The sequence below is a fragment of the Physella acuta genome, unplaced genomic scaffold (assembly GCF_028476545.2).
Source record: "Physella acuta isolate Inbredline_101_S28 unplaced genomic scaffold, ASM2847654v3 ptg000206l, whole genome shotgun sequence".
Classification (NCBI taxonomy): domain Eukaryota; kingdom Metazoa; phylum Mollusca; class Gastropoda; family Physidae; genus Physella; species Physella acuta.
This window is the reverse complement of record NW_026731725.1, coordinates 89,464-115,275: the sequence shown is the minus strand read 5'-3', so window position 1 is coordinate 115,275 and position 25,812 is coordinate 89,464. Positions and strand designations below refer to the sequence as shown.

The following is a 25,812-nucleotide window of genomic DNA, read 5'->3' as shown; positions in this document are numbered from 1 at the left end:
GCTTATTTCTATTTCTGATACTTGATTTATCTAATACCTAATTATCGAGCCATTAAAATCCACAGTGCTTATAAAGTTGGATCTAAAAACCTGTAACGTTATAAACAAGTAGACCTACTCTAACATAATCATTTTAATGCGGTATAAGGGATATAATCATTTATTTATGTGCCTAAACAGTCAACCCAGATTTGCCTCCCTGAAATTCGTTCCTCGTACTAGTTCAAGCTAGTTGATTAAATAATAAGATAAAATGTGAGTAGCCTTTACCGCTTTGAACACACATAAACAAACCAAATAAAAACCATAACTTGATTACATGTGTAATCTGTTAGATGGCAAAAATTAAATTAGGGGTCGTCAATAGTGACAACGCTTTTTTAAAAATGATTTATACCCCCGCCACCCCCTCAGCGAAAAATCTCGAACCCTACTTTAAAAAGACGTATTTCTTAGCTCCCTCTCACCCCCCCCCCCCCCCCCATTCTCCCACGCCCTTTGAAAATTAATTAAGATTTTATTTTTCTATACAATGATTTCTTCCTCCGATATTTAAATAGCTGAGTACATTGCTCAATTTTAAATTCAATTTACAAAAAGATCCTTTAAACATGGAAATGATTAATAGAATCTAATTTAGAAAATACTTTTTGAAATGAAAATAATGCTCATCGAAGTTTAAGCCCCCCCCCCTCCCTCCTCCTTCCCCCACCCCTCCCCCCTCCCTCCTCGTTAATCATGGCCAAGTCAGTCATTTATAGACGACCCCTATACATATTTTTCAAAAATATTAATTATTTAGGCTTACACAACATAAATATTATTTTAGTCTGACAAATTATGTATAAAAACTGTAATACAAAAATTCTCTGAAAGTTTTAGACAATTTTGTGTTGGTGTATTGATGTATTAGTTATTAAAATATGTTAAAATACAACACTACAGTGTCTTTAATTTGTTTAGTGTAGCGCTTGTTACAGTCAACCTCTGCGAAAATTGCAGTACAATTACAACAAAAACTTTTATTTTCCTTCCATCTTATGGGTGTGAACATAAAATCAACAATTTAAAATTGACATGTAGGTAAATACGGCAGTCAGCATGACATGGAGGTTGGTGTGATAATAGACGCAGATAATCAGCAGAGTTTATCTCAGACATTTTTCTCAGGGAGGGGTGGGGCACTTGAGACTTTCCGAAGAGTGGGAGGGGGCGGAGTTAAATTTCCGGGGGTAGAGTAGCAGACGTGATACCCGAAGAAATGCCTGAAAGAAACTCTGATTACCGCGTTGACTTGCTGGTGCGTTGGGCCTCTTTGGTTGATGTCTTGTCTAAGCAACGTTGTCGAGGACACAATTTATACATGGAGATCATCGGAGAATGAACATGACCAAGCGCAAAACACAAAAGCTAACAGAGGTGTGTGGCTGTATGTGTCGATAGAATAAAGTCGTTGACGGGATGTATAAACAGCCTTTCAATGTGTGTCCATGAAAAACAGCCTCCCATGATTTGTTTATAAAACAGCTACCCATGATGTTTCCATGAACTACAGTTTCTGACAGGGTGTGAACACCACATTATGGCAAGATACATTTAAAGGTAATAAGATACGACTTGCTTTTTACTAGATGAGGGTGCAGAAAATTGTTCTTATCTTTTTTAAATGTTAAGGTACCGGGTGTGAAAATTAGATTTCTGACTGTCTGAGATCCTAGCTGGAATAACAATAAATATGGGCAAAAAATAATGCGGATGAAATTTCCTTGAGACCGTTGGCCTTGCTCAATGTAAATTAGTTATTCGACAACAGAGGCACGTAGTTGTAGTTGTTTATCACTTTAAAAAAATAAAACATTGATGATCTATTTTTATTTGATGCAAAGCATTAAACACATAAATGACATAATTTATGTAAATCCTTTATCCTATTGTAGCCTACATGAGCTGTTAAAGAATAGAAAAAATATAGTTGTTCTGGAATTATCGACAACCCAAATGTAAAATGGACGAAAAAGATAAGTATTAAAAGTCTGCATATTTTTAAAAATAATTTTTTAGTTCTTCATTTTTTATTCACTTTTCTATCTATTATTATTATTACATTAAAATAAAGCAATGCACACCGAATGACACATGTAAATGTTTTCTTTGGTAGTGAACAACATGAGGTCATTGTTCTGGAATTATCAACAACCTACATTTAACTTGGACGAAAAAGATAAGTATTATAAGCTACTTTTTTTTAATATGACCTTGTGATTTTATTTTTCATGCACTTTTCTAAATTTTTACAAGCACTTTTTATTTCTTCATGTCTTGTTCACTTTTACATCTTTTTTATTTATTTGACACAAAGCATTGAACACATGACTGATAAATGTAATTTTTCTTTCTTTGGTAGTTACCAATATGAGCTAATTGTTCTGGACATTTTAACAGCACCCCGTGGGTAACCAGGGCAAAAAAAAAGATAAGTATTTAAATTCTACATCATTTTAATTAGAACTTTTTTATTGCTTTATTTCTTCTGGACTTTTCCATCTTTGTTATTTTTTTGACACAAAACATTGAAGTTATAACTGATACATGTCATTTTTTTCTTTGGTAGTTACCAAGCTAATTGTTCTGGAATTATTAACAACAACCAGTGGGTAAACATGTCGAAAAAAAGATAAGTATTGTGAGCCTACGTATTTTAATAAGACCTGTTGATTTCTTTATTGTTCATGCAATTTTACTTCATATTTGACACAAAGCATTAAACACATACATGACACATTTTATTTTATTTTTTGTAGCCAACATGAGCTGATGAGATAAAAAAAAACAGTAACTGTTCTGGATTTACCAACAACCCATGTGTAATGTGGACGAAAAAGATAAGTATTACACGCTTACGAATGTTTAATCAGACCTTTTGCTTTATTCATTTTCATGCACTTTTTAATTTTTATTTGCGCAATGCTTTGAATACATAAAAGACTCGTGTAAATATATTCTATAGTAGCGGCCAAGATGAGCTAATTGTTATGGAATTGTCAACAACCAATGTGTAGCTCGGACGAAAAAGATGAGTATTATTAGCCTGCGTATTTTTAATCATACTTTTCGATTTCTTCTTTTTTTTACTTTTTACTTTATATTTGACGCAACACATAAATGATACATACATGTTTTTTTTTTTGGTAGGGGCTTACATGAGCTGTTGAAGTCAATAAAAAATGTACAGTAATTGTTCTGGAATTATCAACAACACACGAGTAACTTGGGCGAAAAAGATAAGTATTATAAGTCTACTTATTTTTACAAAATCCTCCGATTCCTTTTCTAAGCATAGATACGAAGGTCAATTTATAGTGTAACTTTAACGTAAACGTAAATTTATTAACTACGAATTTAAATTTAAAAATATTTAAAACCTTGTTTTTACTTTACAATATATTTTTTTTTAAAGACAGGTATTTTAACAGTGCTGTAAAATAAATGTTTTATGGCCATGTACATAAATATGTAGGGTTGATATAAATAATAAAAGTTATAAATATTAAAGATATATCCATAATATAAATATTGAAAGTTTGTGAATGTTAAAATAATATTTTATTAACATTTTCGTAACATTTCTTTCATTGTTTGCCAATAGTCCAAGAAAAAAGCTGTAGGCCTACTCCCCAAGTAGAAGACGTGCAGGAAAAATTGTTCACGTAATTGTTACAACTCACGACAAGACGGGTAAGTAAATTTGTTATTTGTTCGACTTGTTTATTGCCCGCAGCAGACCATTATTTAAAATACATATCGCTGTCATTATTTATCATTGATCTATCGAGCTTGAAAATTAAATTAACATAATTTACGAAGCAGAGGCGTAGCGACCTCTACCGGCGCCCGGGGACAAACTTTCAATATGGCGCCTCCCCCCCTATATATTTTTGTATACTTACTATTCAAAACTGCAGCTAAAATGAGCTTTTAATTTTTTTTTCAACCCATTTTGTCGCCCTTAAGGTCGGCGCCCGGGGACATCTGTACCCCCCCCCCCCTCTCCGTCGCTATGCCCCTGTTACGAAGACATGTTTTAATGGTTTAAATGTTTACGTGTTTGTAATACTGTATTTTATGAGTACATTGAGATTAGATATACACACATTAAAATAGTAAAGAACCAGAGATGAAAAAGACTTGGAAATGTTCCGTCATGCCTGAGGGGTTAGTCTTTTTCTTATGACCAATCTTTGATCTAGTTTGGTCATTTGAAAAAGACCGACTCACAGAAACATGTAGCAGCAAATGTCCCATAAAGCAGAGGAACGTGTAGCAGTAAGTGTTCTAAGTAAATCTCTGAAATAAGCAACAGAAGACCACAGAAATACGCCACAGAAAACTTCAGAAATACGCCATACAATACATCCGAAATACACCACACAATACCTCAGAAACACGCCATACAATACCTCAGAAATACGCCACTGAACACCTTAGAAATATGCCACGGGAGACCTCAAAAATGCGCCACAGAAGACCACCAACGCTCTAGACCATCTACATGACGCCTCTGAAGCCCATGAACATTCCGCTTCTAGTGCTTGTCAGCAGTACACCAACGTCCGAGTGTCCAAACTTCAGACGTTTCTGTACTGCTGTCATGTCCTAGACAGCCATTCATCATTTGTGTGGACGGAGATGACTGCGCAAAGTTGTAAGTACACAACGTAGTTCAGTGTTTGTTGCATGTCGTTTTCTCTCTCGTACTATAATAATAACATAATGACCTTTTTGCTATCGCTCTCCTTTAGTATCATTCAGTGGAGCCCCCCCCCCCCCTCGCTACGCCTCTGGTATCATTACATTCGATAGTCATATATTCAAATGTAAAAATGAAGGAAAGTATATTAAAATACTATGTCTTAAAATATTATGTATGTTTGGTGCATATTAGAATGACAAAGCGCTGATCTAACTGTCAGCAGTGAGACTTAAGCATTCTATTCATATTTCAGTTTTTTTGTACAGCGTACACTGTATTCTTAGCTTTTGATATCATATTTTAGTTTAATGAGACGTTTTGATTATCATTTAATTGTTTAATTGCAGAAAGAATGGTAAACAAAAATATCTGTCTGTTTGAAAATCCCTTCTGGCCAATGATGAAATGAGTAAAACAAATATGAAAATTAAATAGGATTAGCAAGGTTCTTTAAGGCTAGAGAAACATCGAGTGCCGATAAAGGCTCCAATTTAGTAAAGACACATTAAAATATCAGACGTTTGACTTAAAGACTTAAAGGGCTTAAAGGTTTAACATTGTTGGTCGTACTAAAGTTTAAAAAAAACAACAACCCAGAGTTCAATGTTTCTTTCAAGTATTTTTCTCCACGGTGTAAAGGGGGGGGGGGGGGGTGGGGGAGAAAACTTGAAATTTTCGGACGAGGGTGGGGGCGAATACTCGTTAAAGTATTTATTTTATATATAAATTCTTTTTTGTTCAAGGGTGGGGGTGTCTGAAAGAAACTCTGAGATTTTAAAATTAATATTTCATTAGCAAAAATTAAAATTAACAGGGGCATCGATTGAGTATATAACTAATAATTTCAATGTTATAAAATATCATCCACTGTTAGAAAATAACCTACCCTTTCAGACCTTACGGTCCGCGGGGAAGACGAAGTAGAGTTCATCAATAATGGGATCCAAACTACATCCAACCGCCTTTCCTTGAATTAACCAACACATGTGCTGTGTACTAATTAGAGCTGGGTGAACTCATGGACATAAGACCGTGCAAGACACTAGTGACTGTCAGTAGGAGCCTGTTTTAAAGACTTACTTGAATAGATCGCTAAGTAAAGTCTTAAGAACATTTACAGGGTGGGTTAGGGGGACAGTCTTGCTACGCCTCTGGATGTTTTACATGACTGAGGCCGATAAAAAGGAAAAAAAAAACAGATGAAGTTATCTAATTATTTTTTAATTAACTTTTGTGTATGCCAGATTTTTATAATGTTTTAGTTTGCAACCAAAACAAAGCACCATAGATTTGTAGTTAACCTTAAAAATTTTAAACCTATTCTCCACAACCTTTGCCCTCTCCTTTAGTAAACTGTCCTTTCTCTCTCTGTACCTCTCCCTCCCTCCCTCACTCTTCCCTCCGCCTCCCTCGCTCTCTAACTTTGCTCATTAGCCAGGCAGACTAGACCAGAGAAAGGAATCCTGCAATTTTCGCAATCATATTGACAGCTACCACACCTGTGGGTCGTGTTCTTTACTTACTGTTTATAGCTACAATATCATGTTCATGCTCTTCTCAAACCTACAGTAAACTTATCATAACAGTGAAGGTTCAAATGTTCCGGTGCAACTTTTTCATGCTGTAACAATGAAAACCAACGTCCCAAGATGGACACTAGTCGCTGCCTCGATATTAATATCAGCATTAAAATGCGTTGTGTGCATTTCAGCACATTTTGGTACTGATATTAGACTTTGGGTAGCAGTTCAACTTGCAGTAGCAGACATTATAATAACTTCATACAACCCGGGTTGTTATTCATAAGGCTAGGCGCCATAATCTTTCTAACGTTTTAGTCGCTGCTGGTGAACTCGGCTGAATGGACAGACATTGAAGACTGACTACACCCAGTGGCGTAGCGAGATCGGGTGTCACCCGGTGCGGCACTTAATGGTGTCACCCCCCAGAGGCGTAGCGACCCTTCCAGGGGACAAACTTTCAAACTTTCGATTTGCACCCCCCCCCCCCTCAAGTTTTCGATTTGCACCCTCCTCAAGTTTTTCTCTATATATTTTGCTATTTTTTGCCTTGGTGTCACCCCCCCCCCCCCAAATGGTGTCACCCGGTGCGGTCCGCCCCCCCCCCCCCGCCCCCCCCCCCCCTCGCTACGCCCCTGACTACACCATAGCCTCAAAGCCGGATATCGAAGCAGTGATTGGTAGTGACGGTTTTTCACTGTTCGAAACAAGAGGAGCGTACAATCAATGTACTACAATCGACTGTCTAGTGTGGCGCTGTTACATTCTAAAAGACATCGTCTAAATGGATCCGACGACAAAAATGATATTCAAATTTAGACAGTAAATTGATATACAGTCGTTATCTCTGGGTGCCACTAATTCAATTTGAAGAATAGATTGTTATCTACTTGGATCAAAATGGGACGGTGTGGTTGAATAGTAGAGCGTCGAAGTGCAAACCCAAAGTCTCGAGTTCGGATTCCGGACTTGAGTCGAAGCACACCCAGCTCTGATGGGAAATCTAATGTCTGGGCATATATCGAGGCCACTGAGTATGTGAATTCTACATCACCTGCCTCTTGACCCCATGAACACTCCGCTTCTAGTGCTTGTCAGCAGTACACCAACGTCCGAGTGTCCAAACTTCAGACGTTTCTGTACTGCTGTCATGTCCTAGACAGATGACCACACTATGATGCTGCCTCAAGCGTCATATCTGCACTGAAGTGTATTGTAAGCATTTCAATACATTTTCTTACAGATTGTATGCTTTAGATAGCGAATCGTTTTCTCGTTGATGACTACTTCACCGACCATAAGAAGAGATCTGAACCGTAAACGTGTAGATTCTACTGCTTTGTTCAGAGAGGTATAGTCTACTTGGACAAAAGGACAACATGAAGCTATCCAGGAATTTGGGCTGTCTGCTGCAGAATTACTTAAAGCTGCAGAGAGCCACCCCCCCCCCCCCCTTGAAGAAAGTCTACCCCCCCCCCCCCGAACGGAATGACATTTATATAGAAAATATATACTTTTAACAGTGTCCACCCCTACCCCCCCTGAAAATTTCTAGTGCCCCCCCCCCCCCGGAGAAAAAAAAGAAACCCTGGGGCTGAGGAATAGGAATGATTGATTGATGCTATAAATAACACAATGGAAACTGTCTCAATCTTCAAATCAGCATTAAAGTGTATTGTGAGCGTTTCGATACATTTTAGTGAAGATTTCAAACTTAGGACAGCAATTCATTCAGAACTGGTAGCTAGTGCACTTCAGCCATCACGACAAGAGATCAACGTGTTCCAGTGCTAGTTTCTTCCAAGCATCTCTTCGGGCCTTCCCCCCCCCCCTCCCACGAAGAAAGTCTACCCCCCCTGAACGAAACGAAATTTATATAGAAAATATATACTTTTAACAGTGTCCGCCCGCCCCCCCCCCCCCCCTCCGAAAATTTCCAGTTGCCCCCCCCCCCCCCCCCCGGAGAAAAAAGTCTGGAAGAAACACTGTTTATAACGCTACTAGAACAATCTACCCATGACAGGGGACAAGAACTGGTAAATAGTGCACTTTAGCCATCAGGACAACGTGTTCCAGTGCTACTTTGTAACGCTTCTAGAACAATCTACTCATGAAAGTGGGCAAGAACGTGATGCTATTGTGGACACTTGTCGCTGTCTCGAACTTAAGCTCCGCATTGAAGTTGATTGTGTGCATTTCACTTTACTTCAGTGCAGAGTTTAGATTTTGGACAGCAATCAACAGACAGTGCCAATTCCCAAGCAAGTGTTTCAAGTTCTACAATAAAGACCACCTACATTTTGTTGATTATAAAGCTTTAAATTATTCATGCGTTTTCGAACGGTAGAAGAAGTCCGCTGGGCCCACATGATGTGAGCTGCCTAAAACCGGGTCCGGCGGAGAAGTGTGATTGCAGTTAGTTTCTTCCGGGCATCTCTTCGGGGGTGCGGAGCCCCCCCCCCCCTCTCCCCGGATTCTGAGTTTCAGAGTAAAGCAGTGACTTATATGTTGTAATACAATTTCTACGTCGTAGCTCTGGCATGTTATAGAAGTAGTTTGTGACATTTTAGTCAGCTGACATTTACAGGTGAGTCATTTAATAACCAACACTGATATTCAAGATCACCTGAAATAAATGTTAAAGGTTGTTCTTTCTTACATGACTTCTGTGCATACAATTCTACGCTTTGTGTATTTCCCTACGCTATTAATGTTTACATTACTAATTTATGTCGTAGCTGATTAGCATGATGTCATTGACTTGTAATGTATTTTTTTTTATCAATCTGTCTCTTTATTTATAAGCAAAAAAACGTCATTGCATTGTAGAATATAATTTTTTTTAAATGTTAAAGGTTGTTCTTCCTTAAATGACTGCTGTGGATAAAATTCAACGCTTTAAACCCCTACGCTATTAATGTTTACATTACTAATTTAAGTCGTAGCTGATTAGCATGATGTGCTTGACTGGCAATGTATTTTTGTTATCTGTCTCTTTATTTATAAGCAAAAAATGTTATCACATTGTAGAAGCAATTTTGTTTTCTTTATTCAATCAATCACCCCATTACCCTTATTTGGTTCGTTGAGGCACTGCAGTTGATATTTCTCATAATTTTCAACCAAACTGTCTCAGTCCTCTGAGTAGTTCTATTCAGTGCAAGCTTTGATGCCCTCCACCTAACGACATCTTTGCCTTCAGTTCCTGGCACTGTGCCCTGCATTATTGTTTTGGATAGGCTGTTAATTCATGTGACATGCCCATTCCATTTCTTCATTCACTAAATGTTTGGCAATAACACACTACATTCCCAGCCTCTAGTAACACAGTTGTGTAGAAAAGCTTTAGTGTAACTTGTATCAAATTTCAATAGGCATCTACACGTTTAGTATCGATAGCAAAACTATATTTTAGATTAGTGTTAAGTCCCTTCCCCGTTTAACTTATCTTCCTAATAGAATATACTTTCTGATACTTAATATTTGCATGTTATCTTACAGTAAGATACAGAATAAGATGTTGTAAATATCTCCAAAGCAGACTAACTTCCTAGTGAAAAAAAGTAGATTTGATAAAATCAAAATCTATACCTTAACATTAAAGATTAAAAACTACTCTTTAAGAAGAGACAACCCATGTGGAAAGATGATGTAGAGTTCATCAGTTTCTCTCAACTCGTAAGTGTATATGAGTTGTGTGGTTGGCACTTTGCCTAACAGTCTTTAAATTTAAATGCAACAGTGATAATTGTAAGTAAAAGTAAGAAGAATAATTCATAACACCAAAGTTCCAAAACAAATGCATCAGTTAACTCTCTTGCATTAGAAAATTACATTTTCAGACATTTTTTTTTTATCATTTTTGTTTGCTAATTATTCAAAAATGTGTCAAGCTGAATGATTTAAATTTTTAAAACATTTAACATTATCTTAGCTCAATGTTATATACAACATTTTTATATCAAGATCAAGGTATGGTTGGTAATGTTTTAAAATATTTTATTTATCAAAATGTACAAGAAAAATGAAGAAAGGTTAATTTTATTTTGGTTTTAAATTGTTTTACAATGAATAATGGATGGTATTTACTAATAAATTATTTATTACACAGATAAACATTTTTTTTAATGCATATATCCTATTCATTTGAAACAAGGTCTAGCTGATTAATGCCAAATGTGATAGCAAGTTTCTCTTTACAGTATATACAAAGGTACATACTATGTTTAATAATATAATCAGTATAATCTAATAGTTAAATCTCAAATCAGTATTTCCCTATAAAAATATAGAGAAAAAAAACTTATATTCATATGCTTAGCCAAGTAGAGGGCCATTAACTAGGTGCAATACAAGTTACCTCAATTTTGGGTCTACAGCTGATAAAAGTATTTTTTTTTATCGATTTAATTTTCCAAATAGAAAAACAAAACTTAAAGCTACATGTTTTATTTTCAGAGATGAAAACACTTTTTACTGGACAAATCCATCTGCAATATACAGCTTCATATTTAAATTACATTAGTAAAATTTCTAGATTACTGTCGCATTTCTAAATGTTGGATTGTATATTATGGTTTAGCTCAAATTATAATTATCATGAGATTTTCTATTAGCTCTAAGGTAAAAAAAATATTTTGAATGTAACGGAAATAATAAAAATTAAACCATTTTGAGTTGTTTTATATTTAGTTACAACAATTTTTATTAAAATTATACATTGTTTCACTTTGCATGGTGGCAAATATGCTCCTTCAGATTTAATACAAAATTGGAGGGGATTGGGAGAGACAAGAAAAAAAATAAAAAACAAGCACTTAAAATTAATTTTAAACTTTAAATTAGCAGATATTGAATCTTTCTATTGTTTTGTATGTTTATGAATGTGCAATGAATGTTTTTATTGCTTAGAAAAACTATAAAAACAAATGCTATACAAAAAAAATGACAGATCAGTTAAAATGGCAGTTGCCCATGCTCTGAACTACACATGCAAAATATGCTTTCCAATAATCCAAAAACCTAAATGGTTTTGGTAACCAATAAATTATTTTTTTTTAAAGTTTGTAATTTAAAGTTAAAAATAACAAAACAACAGAAAAATATAAGAAAACCCCCATTAATTTTCAGGGATTAAGGCTTATATGCTTTTTATAAATCATGCATGGAGCATGCAATTTTTAAAAAAAAACTGTAAAAATCCAGCTTTCCAACTAGAGCAAATTAGATTTTATCAGTTAGAGCAAATGGCAAATTATATTAGTAAAAAATAGTTTACAAGTGTCAAAAAAAATGCTTTCAAAATATAGATATTTTTAAAAATGTACATATTTTGACAAATATTGTTTACACTGCAGAAATGTTTCACACATTTAAAAAGAATATCTAATTATGGTGAACAATTCAGATTTTTCTTCTAAGCATAGTTCTTAAAACTTTTCTAAATGGTTACATTTTATCATTATATTAGAATAATTTAAACCATCCCATGAAAGATAAAACTGCTTGGATGCAAATTAGTAGAAATACATAAAAAAACTATTGTAAAAACTATTGTATCATGGCATTTTAACAATAAATAATATTCATTTTTCTAACCAAACTGACTTTAGAGCTTTGTTTCTGAATGTGTACAAATGTTTATTACAAATTTGTAGATGAAGTAAAGTGAAGTTTCGATGAGCAGAGTTTCTTATGTCTTGTCACTGATTCAGATGAGAAGCTTGAGGTTTTATTGTGGTCAATCTAAAAAAAAGATAGGGGTTATCAGAAATCTGGGAAAGTTACTATAATAAAATAAAAAATTAAAATTGGCTTTCATTTGTTGAGCTCATATAGAAGAAGTTTTGGTTCAACTTTGACCTTAATGTGCTTGCGATCTGTAGGTTTTTAAATGAAAACACCAAGAGGCGAAATTTGATAACTCATTTTAAATGCCAGTAATTCTCAGTTAAGGTCACAAACAGCCCAGCTCCTGAAATTAGCTATATTTTCAAGGCTTCCATGAAAAAATTCTTTTGAAAATCTAAATAAAAATCAAGTCAATGAGATGTACTAAGACATTTCCATCGCTGGTTGATCACAGTTGCGTGTGTAAGATCAGAATTTATTCATTGCTGAGGTATGTATTTAAAACACCCCTGTGCATCCCCGGGGGTCTGGGCTGACCAGAACTAGAATAGGGATGCTGCCTCGCTACTGGCTGTCGTAAGAGGCGACTTATGTAGCATGTTATGTGTGTAGGTGACTTATGTGGCATATGTGTGTATGTGACTTATGTGGCATGATACGTGTGTAGGTGACTTATGTAGCATATGTGTGTTGGTGACTTATGTGTGTAGGTGACTTAAGTGGCATGTTATGTGTGTAGGTGACTTATGTAGCATATGTGTGTTGGTGACTTATGTGGCATGATATGTATGTAGGTGACTTATGTGGCATGTTATGTGTGTAGGTGACTTATGTGGCATGATATGTGTGTAGGTGACTTATGTGGCATATGTGTGTAGGGGACTTATGTGGCATGATATGTGTGTAGGTGACTTATGTAGCATAGGTGTGTTGGTGACTTATGTAGCATGTTATGTGTGTAGTTGACTTATGTAGTATGTTATGTGTGTAGGTGACTTGTGTAGCATGATATGTGTGTAGGTGACTTATGTAGCATTTGTGTGTAGGTGACTTATGTGGCATGTTATGTGTGTAGGTGACTTATGTGGCATGTTATGTGTGTAGGTGACTTATGTGACATGTTATGTGTGTAGGTGACTTATGTGACATGTTATGTGTGTAGGTGACTTATGTAGCATTTGTGTGTAGGTGACTTATGTGGCATGTTATGTGTGTAGGTGACTTATGTGACATGTTATGTGTGTAGGTGACTTATGTGACATGTTATGTGTGTAGGTGACTTATGTAGCATTTGTGTGTAGGTGACTTATGTGGCATGTTATGTGTGTAGGTGACTTATGTGGCATGTTATGTGTGTAGGTGACTTGTGTGACATGTTATGTGTGTAGGTGACTCATGTAGCATATTATGTGTGTAGGCGAGTTATGTGGCATGATATGTGTGTAGGTGACTTATGTGGCATGATATGTGTGTAGGTGACTTATGTAGCATGTTATGTGTGTAGTTGAGTTATGTGGCATGTTATGTGTGTAGGTGACTATGTAGCATGTTATGTGTTGACTGATGTTAAGAGTTTATGAGCCAGATTGTTTTTTATTTGTTTTTTGTTGAAATGGTTAATTGATTCGGATAGCAAAACCATCATATTCAAAGGGCGAAAAATCAACAATTCGACCCCTAAACCTAACCTTATCCCAGATAAAAGTAACGTTACCAGTAATTTCTGCATACTAATGAAATACATTTTAGATAATTTTTTAAATGCCTGTCATTAGGTCTAATGCAATGTTTTTTTCTTCAACAGGAGCTGGAACTACAAGTTTGCTGAGCAGTTTAAGGAAACCTTCAAGCAGCTGGTGAGTACCTACAATATTGTTTTTTTTAATAGAATTCATATTAACTATTTAGGTCTGGTGGTCAATGAGGCAGATGTGTTTACATTTATGTGACCTCAGAATGAAGGGGTAATGTGGCCAGTGGTCAATATGGCAGATGTGTTTACATTTATGTGACCTCAGAATGAAGGGGTAATGTGGCCAGTGGTCAATATGGCAGATGTGTTTACATTTATGTGACCTCAGAATGAAGGGACTTGGCCAGTGGTCAATATGGCAGATGTGTTTACATTTCTGTGACCTCAGAATGAAGGGATGTGGCCAGTGGTCAATATGGCAGATGTGTTTACATTTCTGTGACCTCAGAATGAAGGGATGTGGCCAGTGGTCAATATGGCAGATGTGTTTACATTTCTGTGACCTCAGAATGAAGGGATGTGGCCAATGGTCAATATAGCAGATGTGTTTACATTTCTGTGACCTCAGAATGAAGGGATGTGGCCAGTGGTCAATATGGCAGATGTGTTTACATTTCTGTGACCTCAGAATGAAGGGATAATGTGGCCAGTGGTCAATGAGGCAGATGTGTTTACATTTCTGTGACCTCAGAATGAAGGGATAATGTGGCCAGTGGTCAATGAGGCAGATGTGTTTACACATTTATATATATATATACAGTGGTATAAAGGACTTTGTGTGACTATAAATGCTTAGCTTCTTGCAAAAAAAGGAGTATTTGATCCAAAGTATTTCTCCTATTCATGACCAACCTAAAAAGTGACATCTCCAATTATGTGTCGTTTGCCCATTCACTGGTCTACTTTTTTTAAAAAGGTGATAGAGAATTTTTTTTTTTTTAAAAAGCGCCAATGGTAAGTACCTACACACTCAACAATAAGTAGACCTCTACTTCATTCCACTGAGCTAAAATGCCAGCTTTATTACTGGTGCTTTTAAAACTGGCAGAATCTTGAGCCTCTGTTGCAGCATATTTCTTGAACAGATGTTTATTTTTTTGTATTTATTAGAACATGAAATTCCCACCCCCACGTTATTATGACACCACCTTTTGAGATAATATCAGGTCAGACAAACAGGGGCTTGACTTACTATGACTTAGTCCTCTACTCCTTTAGCCCTATTAGACTTCACAGGGCCTTGACTATAGTCTTCCACTTTGTCTGGTTCCTGGCTGTGTATTTTGCAGGCAAATAAGAAACATGATGAAAACTATTGCCAAATAAAAACCAGTTTAGCTCTGTTAATAAAGAATTTATATAAAATAAAATATTTTATTTACTAATCATCTCAGCTAATAAAATAATAAACTAATATGGGGCAAATGCAAAAAAGAGGGAGGGGTGTGCACTTTGAAACAATTGGTTCATTTTGATTTACAATGTTTGTTTTGTTTAAATAGTTAAAATGTACAAGTTCTTATAAAATAATTTTATGTATCACACCAACCATTTTTGGATAGAGTTATGCCCCTTTCTCTGTAGCTGTGCACAGTAGAAAAAATTCTTTGTGGGGTCTTGACCTCTGCTTGATTTGATGACCTACAAATGACAAAATATTAAAAATTACATTAGATGAAAAGTGAATATTGTTAAACATGCTCTACTCTTTTAAATGTAAATATTCAAAAACATTTCAATGTTATAAAGGGGTGTCTTGGTTGATGATAAGGCCCAAGAGAATTTTATTTTTGTATTAAGGTACAAGAGGAATATGTACTTGTTTTATGGTATATAGAATGCTTTGGAATCTGTACTTGTACTAAGGTACACTGAGTGCTGACAAAACTCATGTGACTCAGACTCATCCAGCATACAAAAATAGAAACAAGGTGGGGCCTCAACACGCGCCATGGAAGCAATTATATCAGACCTTCTGTGACCTTTCAGTTGCCAAGCAACACTCTCAGCCTCAGAGACTGCTGGGGACATACATTGCCAGATTTTAATCAATTCACCCTAGCTGACATTACGTTCTCTGTAATTATCAGATGAGTCAGAGCAAGCACATGACTGCCTGCATCAAAGATCAATAATCCATGATAAAGAATTGATTTTCCTGCGTTATTGTCAATTTAAGAGAATGAGGTTTTCATAAGCGTTTTATGAACATACGTTTAAACATATTAGAGTACTGTAAATAAGCATCAGATCTATCAGTATAATAGGCTAACACAAAAAAAGCCTAATACTGAAACTGACATGTAAAAAACAGAACCTAATTTTAAAAAAACCTTAAATTTTTATCTTTAAGCCTGTAAATTATTATTTAGGTACATCTAAGTACATATAACCTCAACTGTTTCATTAAAATGGTAGGTTTTATATATAGGTACACTGCTCCCTGGGTAGTCATCAACATTCTAGGCTCATTTGTGATATCAAATTGAGTTAAAACACCAAAGATCTAACAAATTCCCAACCACTGCGACAAAGTAACTGAGAATTACGGCAGGTTAGAATGTGCTGCAAATATACACTATTTGACAATAAGGCAAACATTACCTAGGAACTGATTCAAGTCAATCTAGTTTTTTATTAGTTTAAAGATGTTGATTCCTTTTTCAAGTACATTTTTTTAGTGCTTTTGAGACTTTTTAAAAACTCAAATCCCTATTTATCTACAGAAGTGTAGCACTGTAATTAGGGTGTAAGAATGGAAAATTTATGGAGTAAGTCACACAAGTAGACAGCTATGCTTGTTGGTAAAATACATTAAACATAAGATTGGTAGCAGAAAACAATTGGGGCAGATTGATTGATAGGACGGAGTGGTCTAGCGGTAGAGAGCTGGACTGCTAACCCATAAGTCTCGAGTTCGAATCCGGGTTCAAGTCATTAGACCGTCCCTGAGTCCACCCAACTCTGATGGGTACCTAACTCACGTTAGGGAAAGGAAAGGCGGCTGGGCCTAGTGCTGACCACACTATCTCTTCATATGCCGAGGTCACAGAAACAAGTGAACTCTACTTCACATGCCCCATAAAACATCAGGTTTGAAAGGGAAACTTTATTTGATTGATAGGAAGTCAAATTTTACCAGTTTCTAATACATTGGAGATTTAAGCTGTTTTTGTTGATAATAGTTTGCGAATTGCTGAATTCAAAGTTTACCCTATACATTCTTTTAGATAAATAAATATGGATTTAGACATAATTTTCAAGATTCTGAATTGAAACATGTATCTGATGAAGTTGCGTAAATATTTAGAGCAGCAAAACCAGAAAAAAATTAACTTTACCAAATTAAACTTAGATAATAAAGATAGAAATAGATCAGCTTATTAAATGTGAATTCCATACATTTTTTGTAAGAATGTAAATTCTGGGGTGGCCCTTTTTAAATCTATTTACAATGGATACCATGTTTCACACATTATATTTTTATGGTTAAATAAAATTGTAGTTCAAATACAAACTGAGAAATACCAAACTTCAGCACATGAGGTCTACAATCCCACATTTCCCCCATGAGTCAGTCAGTCTACTCCAGGAAACTAATTTGTAAACAATCTGTTTCCACCTTGCTAATCTGGATGACTGTATACGTTCGACATCTTGGTGAATCTGTTGACTGCCCTCTGGCCTGTCATTCCCTCCTGATGTCCTATTTAACGTGCTGACTGAAATAAAAAATGTAATTTTTTAAAAATTAAATGTACTTAATTTTTTACAGATATAGATTGTCTCCCCTCCATTGCACAAATAAATTATATCATTGTATAATAGTTGTATCTAGTGGTATTATAAGATTAAATATTAAGTGGTCACCCATGCAGAGTTTTCATGTGACATGAAACTCTAATCCCACCATTTATATATAAATATTTTAAAGCTTTAACAAATTTTTGAAGTGATTTTTTTCAAAAATAGAGGGTTCTATAATAGACTATATTGCCTTTGCTGTTAAACTACTTTTGTTTATCATATGCAGATTCTGATTGTCTCCCCTACATTGCACAAATAAATTGTATCATTGTATTAGAGTTGAATATAGTGGTATTACAAGATTGACTACAAAAAGATCACCGATTCAAGGTTTCCATGTGACATAAAACTCTAATCACTCATTAACATATAAATATTTCGAAGCTTTAACGAATTTTTGAAGTGAATTGTTTAAAACAAAGAGGGTTCCAAATTGCATTTTCTGTTAAAATTCTTTAAACACACAGGAATTCTCTTAAATGCATTTTAAATTCCAATTTAATACTTCAAATTTTAATATGATTTAATTTCTTATTAAATGTGGAATATATCTGATTTTTACTTGATGGGTTGTTTTTTAAATTTCCATGCTACTTTGACAGCAGGGGCTAGCCTATTAGAATTCCCTTTGTTAAAATGTATGATTACTAACCTGAACATTATGATTTTTATGTTAACACCACCTATATCCAAACTGGGAGGTTTTAATACTCAGGGGGAGAAAGTTAAATCCTGGTGCAAACCCAAGGGTTTAGCTGCTAGGACCTTGAATCTAAGATTAGCTTTGTTTTTCATCCTGCTATGGTCTGACTGGCTCAAAGAGCATTGCTTGAGGCTAATATAAGAGATAAAGAGATAAATTTAAATGATAGTCTTCAATTCTGTTCACCAATATCAGAGATTATCCTGAAAAATATATTGTATATGTAAGGATAACTATTAAGGATAATAAATTCAAATAAATTATTTGGTGACAAGAAAGCTGTGCAATGGAAAACTGTGAACAAAAATGTGCACGAGGGAATTTATTTTTTTTAAATCAATCATTTAAAGACTTAAGCAAAGAATGATGTGTACATTGTAGGATTTAAAAATATTTTTCCACAAAATATGACAAAATAAAAGTGTATTAGTATAGTTTGTTTTCCATTTGCACATCTTTCTGGAAACCAAATTATACTAGCCAGAGCCTTTTTTCTTCTTTTATGTAAATAGTTTTTATAAATATTTAGAAACTTTTTTTTTAGCGAAATTCATTTGTAAAAATAATATCCAACAAATTAAAGTTATTTCTAATTAAATTTTTATTTAAAAAGTTTATAATTTTTTATAATTCAGATAGTTTTCAGTCGATGAATACAAGACATACCAAATTTGAGGAGTGAGCTCTGAAGGTAAGTTTTTCTTTATATCACTCTCCACTGGATGTGTCACACACTTGCACATAGCTGTGAAGAGATATAATGTATGAATAGATAAGTTCAATTCAAGTCTTTTACAATGACATCAAATATATGCACGCACAAATAGTAGTTTTATCAGATTCATACTTGAAAGAAAATTAAAACATGGTGCATGATAATTAATCTCATGAATCCTTAAAGAATAAAATACTTGAGCTAACAGAATTAAAAATCTTTAAAAAATCGACATGGTTTTTAAGACTAACTAGAGAATAAAGCTAATAATTGAAACCACTATAGTAGCCTGAAATAAATTATTGTAATTTTTCAGGGGTACGAGGTAAAAAACAACTTAGGCAATTGGCTCACTGGTAATTATTTCGATGGACCAGAATGCATTAGAAAACTTTTAAAAGCATATTTCATTAAGCTAGGCTCTAGTGTCTATTTATTAATTTTTAACTTGTCCTTTTGAATAAATCTGATAAAAAAGAATACTTCTAATTGTCTTCTCTTCAGAAACATCTAAACTGCACAAAACTATTTACCATAGTATTGTGTTCGGCATTCATCAATCGATTAAAACATCATATAGAAAGAAACTAAATTTAAAAAGCGAGTTAAACTTAAATAGTACAATGGCCATGGAATCCTGCCCCACCCCATTCACGATTATAATAACAATTACTGGGGACAACACAGGCCAAGTGAACTACGACATGATCCTGAAGGTCTTGAGGCAGCATGCTAACATCTATACTGATCACATCCTGAGCCTGTCCACATCAGGCAAACCTGATGTCTGGTACCTCAAGCTGACCGACCATGCCAACAGCAGGTTGTATGATGAGTTTCATGGCACACGGTACTTTCACCACAGGAATATAGTGTTTACTTTTAAACATTTAGACAAGAATTATGTATGGGCAAGTCTCCATTGCGTGCCTCTGTTATTTTTTAAAGCAGATGTTCAGGAAATTGTTGAGAAAATTTCCAAACCTTTTACTGAGGTTTTTGTGAAAAATGAGCTCAATGGGAGGTGGACGATTTGTTTTGTTCCAGCCAATGCCAACATTCCTCACTACATAAATGTGAAATACAGCGCAAACAATTGCGACTCAATTCTTCTGGTCTTGCCTGGCAGAAAACCAGTCTGCTACATTTGTGGACAAGCTGACCACAGCACTTCAATGTGTCCTTATGAAATGCTGTCTAAATCAAAACAACAGGAGATTAATTTGCAGTTGCATATAACTGAGGTGCATCTAAATGATGAGTATAGCGAAAATTCAAATCCAGGAAAAGCACAATATACAGGAGAAAATTCTGCATCCAACATGTGGACAGATGACGATACTGACAGCGTACTTGCAATGGCTCCGTCTTGGCCATCAAACCCTGAAGAAATGTGGTGCGTAGATAAATTTGAAACACTATCAAATTCACAAAACCCTCAATCGGCATCAGAAAGTGACAACACATTAAAACCCAAAAATATTTTAAAAGCAGAAAAGGCTCGAGATGATTTCACCAGCCGCTGCATGGAGATGCCGGAGATAAGGAAAAATTATTTAGCTGGGCTGGAGACAGCGCTCAACTTGGTCGCAGCGGCACCACTGCTGCAAGACCTTGACCCTAATTTAGATTTAGCCATGCTGTTGGGCCGGGAAAACGAAGAGGAAAACCTGCCACAAGAGATGGTTGAGGAAATAAAAAATTTAGGAATTTCCCAACCAAGTGCGGAAGCAGAACAAGGCTCTCACTCGCCGTTATTTTTCTGTGATGAAAAAATGTTCGACTCGGATGACAGCAACGATTTCAAATTCAACATTATTGAAACTGTTGCAGATATAGAACGTCAGCCACTGTTTGATGATTCCATTCCGGAATCCTGCGAGGACTTAGTAGTAAAACCACCAGCGCCTGTGAATCGAGGAAGTGCTGCAGGCATCACTTACAGCGACGAAGCTAAAATGGCAGCATACAAAAGAATTTTGCCTTTCACACTGAGTGATGAAGAAATATCTCGTATACAAGTTTTAGAATCAACTTTCGAACCAGACCCATTAGCACAGAAAAAGGAGGAAAGAACATTCACTAAAGAAGAGAAAGGTTTCAAGGAGAAAAACAGAATGTTTAGTGGCATGGAGCAAGATGAAATAATGCCCACAGAACTCATTGAGAAAACCTTCAACTTCAGACCTTGGGAGACTAAGGAGACAAAACCAAACAAAAAGGGCAAGAAGTAAACTAGGCCAGTGGTAATGGAGATGATTGCTACTAAATTGTAAATATTCACTTGAAGAAAATATATAATGCCTTCACTTTAGAATAGTATGTGAATATGTGTTAAAATAATGTTATTTCATTTCATCTTTAATGGCATAATATAAACCTGACAAATCTATTTAGTAAAATTGGTTTGTGCAAGGAAAAAAGTATTGAAGATAACCTCTTGCATAGATCATAAGATGGAGTTAAAGCTATAAAACTTTAAACAAGCACTTTTGACATGTCATGAAAACAACAAAGTCAAGAAATTTGTATGAAATAATAATGAAATAATAGGTCTAACATTCACCTAACATCTCAGTAAAAATACTTGCAATTGACAATGAAGCAGAACACTAATTTCTTAGAAAAATAAAGGAAAAAGCCCTGCAATTACTGCTGGAGAGTGTGTTTTCAGCAATTGGCACCTCATAAAATCAATGGCTTACCAGACAATTTAGAGACTAGCAAACTTTCATTTTAAAAAATGTTTAAAGTCTGAGCTGTAGATGAATTAATTCTTTTCCAAGTGGTAAAATCAACAATAAGCCAAGAAATGGATTATCGTAATTATACAAGAAAGATTATTTGTAAGAACCTACAGTCAAAAGCAAAAGATCAGCACGCTTATAAAAGTTAAAGTCTACAGCTATTTCTTAAACTAAATATAGAAACAGAATGCATTAAATATTGATTCAGAAAATAGCGACAAACCAATATTAGCCTTTAGTTGTATGACAATCTCTGTCTCTTCACATACTTTAGAATCTTTACGGAAACTGTTACTGGAAACTGAAAAAGAAAAAAAAATTTCTGGAAATTATTTAAAGTAACAAAATTTTGTTTTCGAATAATCAACGGAAGAATTATATTTTATGAAAACATCGATGTCCAGTTGTAATTCATTATCATACAAACCTAATTTAGCATAACTTAGTGTGGATTATACAAATTATATAAGTCTATAAAAGTGAACATCAAGCTTTAGATATTCATAAAATGCCAGAACTTTTAAACAAAAAACAATACTTTCTGGAATGACCTGTTCTTCATGAGATCTCTGAATACAGGCCGGATTCTTTTCTTTTACAAACATTGGAATCTGCATGATTGTCACTGGTTGCAATATGTGGATATTGTGAAGAATATGACCAGTAAATAAAGGATCATATCTCAATAAAACTGAAAAGAAAAAACTGTTTCTATTAGAAATCAGCAGACTTGATTGCCTCCACGATATTGGGTAACTGCAGTGCTCATAACAGTCAAATTACAAAGAGAAGTTTTCTAAAATTAATAAAGCTAACAAGGTATAGTATGATATTATGGTGATAGAAGAAATGCTTACAAGATGAACATATTCAACAAGTAGAGATGAGACACTACCAGATGTGGTGATGAAATCTTCAATCAACATACTGTATTTGTTTATAATTCTTGAATTCCCCTGTGAAAGTGTAAAATTAATAGTAACTTATTGCAACATTGTTGTATTTGGTATTCATGTACTTGTTCCTAAAATGTTTTAAAGTTTTCAATAAATGGTAGATAAATATATTAATAGAAAATTCACTTCATGATAGGGTCTGTAAAAACGAAGAAATGTAAAATTAACTGTAAGGTCGATCACAGGAGGAAATGGTACATAATGAAAATTTAGTTACTTAAAATCTCGGATTAAGGAATTGCTGAAAATCAAACAACAAAGTTTCATTTATCAAAATGGAATTTCCTTTTTGTGAATCATCCTTCTTTTAGTGTGACATTTTAATTTCATGAACTCATTCTATGAGTGTGTCGGTTTTTGCTTTAGTAAAATTAGTAAATTATCCCTCTGTTATGGAATGCCATGGTCAAATGGTAGAGCATTTGGTTGCTAGCCCTACAATCTCAAGTTCGGATCTTGGTTTGGACTTCTGACTGTAGGACTTTAGTCCACCCAGCTTTAATGAGAACCTAACTTACATTGGGGAAAGTAATGGGGGATGGGCATAATGCTGACCACATGATCCCTTCATATACAGAGGTCAAGAACATATTAATCACCTGCGTCTAAATAGGAACTTAACTATCCCTCTGTTAGTGTAATGTTTTCCATTTAGAAATAATCCCTCTAAGAATATAATTTTTTTCCTGGTGAATTTTTTCTGACAAAAGTAACTGACTATAAATAATATTTTATTTAGACATATGTTTGGGTCACTGATTTATTGTTTACATGATACATACCTATGAATATTCTGTACTTTGTATGTTATGCAATGTAAAGCACTAAGTTATTAATATGTTATGTGTTTTTCAAACCATGACAAAGATAAATATCTTGTCATATACAAGTTCGGGGAAGCAGGTGTATATAACTTACTTTTTAGATTTTTATTTGCAAAGTTTGCTGTCTAAATAACCAGCACATTTTAGATTTATTTTTGCAAATTTTGATGTCTATATTAATGTTACTTTAAGTTAAATATTTTTGACGTTTGATATAACTGTGTGAATGAGCGATTCATGATTTAATTAATTACGCTAGCTACAATGGGGCTTATCGATTTCATTCATCACAGAGCTATATTTATTCTAAATAGTTAGATAATAGATATTGCTTTTTCTGTCAAATATTATTGTCTGGATGATAATACCCCTAAAACAGTCTATAAATACCTACAGAACATGTTTAATATGCTTAAACTTAAACAAAGTAAAATTTACGTATGGTGAAAATGTTAACTTAAATATGTTGTTACCTGTGAAAAAATGCATTCCTGTGATGTTGATACTCGTCAATAGATTTATCTGCACTGTAAATACTGAACACTGACATATCTGAAAAAAATAATGTTAAATTTTCAGAGGCAGAAAAAAAGCATTAACAAAAAAAAAAAAAAAAACACAATGTCAACTTAAAAGCAGCTCTAGCTGCATAATTTATGTCCGTTCTTTTTTTATTGGGACGATAAATGTAAATTAACCAGAGGCGTCGTGAGGCGGACTGCACAGAGAAACACCATTGGGGGTGGGGGTGACACCAAGACGAAAATTGAAAAATATGAAGAAGAAAAATGCTTTTTGCGAGTTTAGTTAATAATTAATTAAAAATAAAACATATTTTAAGTACAAATTGACGTTTCCGACAAAACGGGGTGGGGTGACACCATGAGTTGCTGCACCGGGTGACACCCAACCTAGCGACGCCACTGAAATTAACAACTATATTTTAATAATTAAAAAACGTGTAGGCCTCTCTCATATTTTGATAATTGATGCAAATAGATATTTTTAAAATTTATAAAGTTATATAAACTTTATTTCTTTTCAATCGATTCAATTTCTAATCATTATATTGAAAATATATAAAGAATGTAGATTTTTTATATGTTAACTGCTTAGCTAATTAATTAATGTTATTCATATAAACCACGTATGACATTGTATAACCTTTTATGTATCAATGAAATACTAAAATTCTGTTACCTCCAGTAATTGAAATTATCAACAATTTATGTGTCCTATGGGTAAATCAAAATAATTCAGTGTATAAACATGAAGTATTCTTCTAGTTATTGAACCCAAGTCAGCTTTTCCAGTATTGTTGAGATTGATACCCTTCAACGGAAGACGTGGCGTGGTTGGGTAGTAAAGAGCTCGATTGATAGCCCAAAGGTCTCGAGTTCAGATCTAGGTCTGGACTTAAGACTGCAACACATCCTTGAGTCCACCCAGCTCTGATGGGTACCTGTTATAGGCAGCTGGGCATAGTGCTGACCACGCCATCTTTTTATATGCCAAGGTGAAGAAAAATAAACTTTACTTCATTAGCCCTAAGAATCTTTAGGTCTAAATGGGGAACTTTACTGCATAAAAAAAAAACTGAACCTACCTGAATATTGTATAGTTTGGCTGCCCCATTCACATTCAGCTCTTACATAGAGATGCTGATGAATTCTTGTATATCTTTGGTAGTTGTTCAGTCTTGCGTTACACCTAGCCTTAACAAATGTTATATTATGTATATATAATTTATGAAAAGCATATTTAAATATTTATTAATTAGACATTTGTTCATTATATGATAATTATTTTATATATTTTTTTGTGTTATGTGTGTTTGATACAAAACAGATTAAATTTTATATCAGCTTCTATTCAGAATTGTGTCAACATTTTTTATTATACGTTTTGATGTATTAAATTATATCAAGTTTAGCATACCATTGTCAAAATAACAAAATCTGTGTCAGCACAGAGAAATAGTTACTTCATCTGTTAAAAAAAAAAGCAGTTAAGTATCATCAAAAGGGCAAGTAAATAATTTTCTATTATAAAAAAAAAAAGGTAGAAGAACTCCCCGTGTGGCTCCGGGGTCTGGGCATGACCAGAAAAAGAATAGCGCCACTGCCGAGCTACATGCATGTCGTAAGAGGCGACTAAGTAGCCTGCAACATATTTGTTTAAAGGGTAGAATAATGAATCAAAAACTGTTTTCTTGTCCACATTTTGAAAACTACCCAACAAATATGTTGTTGAAATAGGGTTGAAAATCACTAAATTAAAAAAAACTATGCATCTAAAGTACCAGTTATCAAAATCTTCACCCTGTTAAAACTTCAGAAAAAGATAATTTTATTGGATGAATTAATGTAGGTAGACCATATTTTAAAAACAACAAAGCAAAGTAGT

The 25,812-nt window shown here is 34.5% G+C and overlaps 2 long non-coding RNA genes across 2 annotated transcripts; both read right to left on the bottom strand.

Moving 5' to 3' along the window:
- Positions 1-18,840: 18,840 nt before the first annotated feature.
- LOC131937281 (uncharacterized) lies at positions 18,841-22,311 on the bottom strand. Its single transcript, XR_009386187.1, has 3 exons — positions 22,178-22,311; positions 21,850-21,927; positions 18,841-18,909 (listed from the first exon to the last, which is right to left on the bottom strand). It is a non-coding gene; the product is annotated as an uncharacterized LOC131937281 (long non-coding RNA).
- Positions 22,312-22,483: 172 nt separating this feature from the next.
- On the bottom strand, positions 22,484-25,114 carry LOC131937280 (uncharacterized). Its single transcript, XR_009386186.1, has 3 exons — positions 25,013-25,114; positions 23,880-23,958; positions 22,484-22,582 (listed from the first exon to the last, which is right to left on the bottom strand). It is a non-coding gene; the product is annotated as an uncharacterized LOC131937280 (long non-coding RNA).
- Between the last annotated feature and the right edge of the window lie 698 nt (positions 25,115-25,812).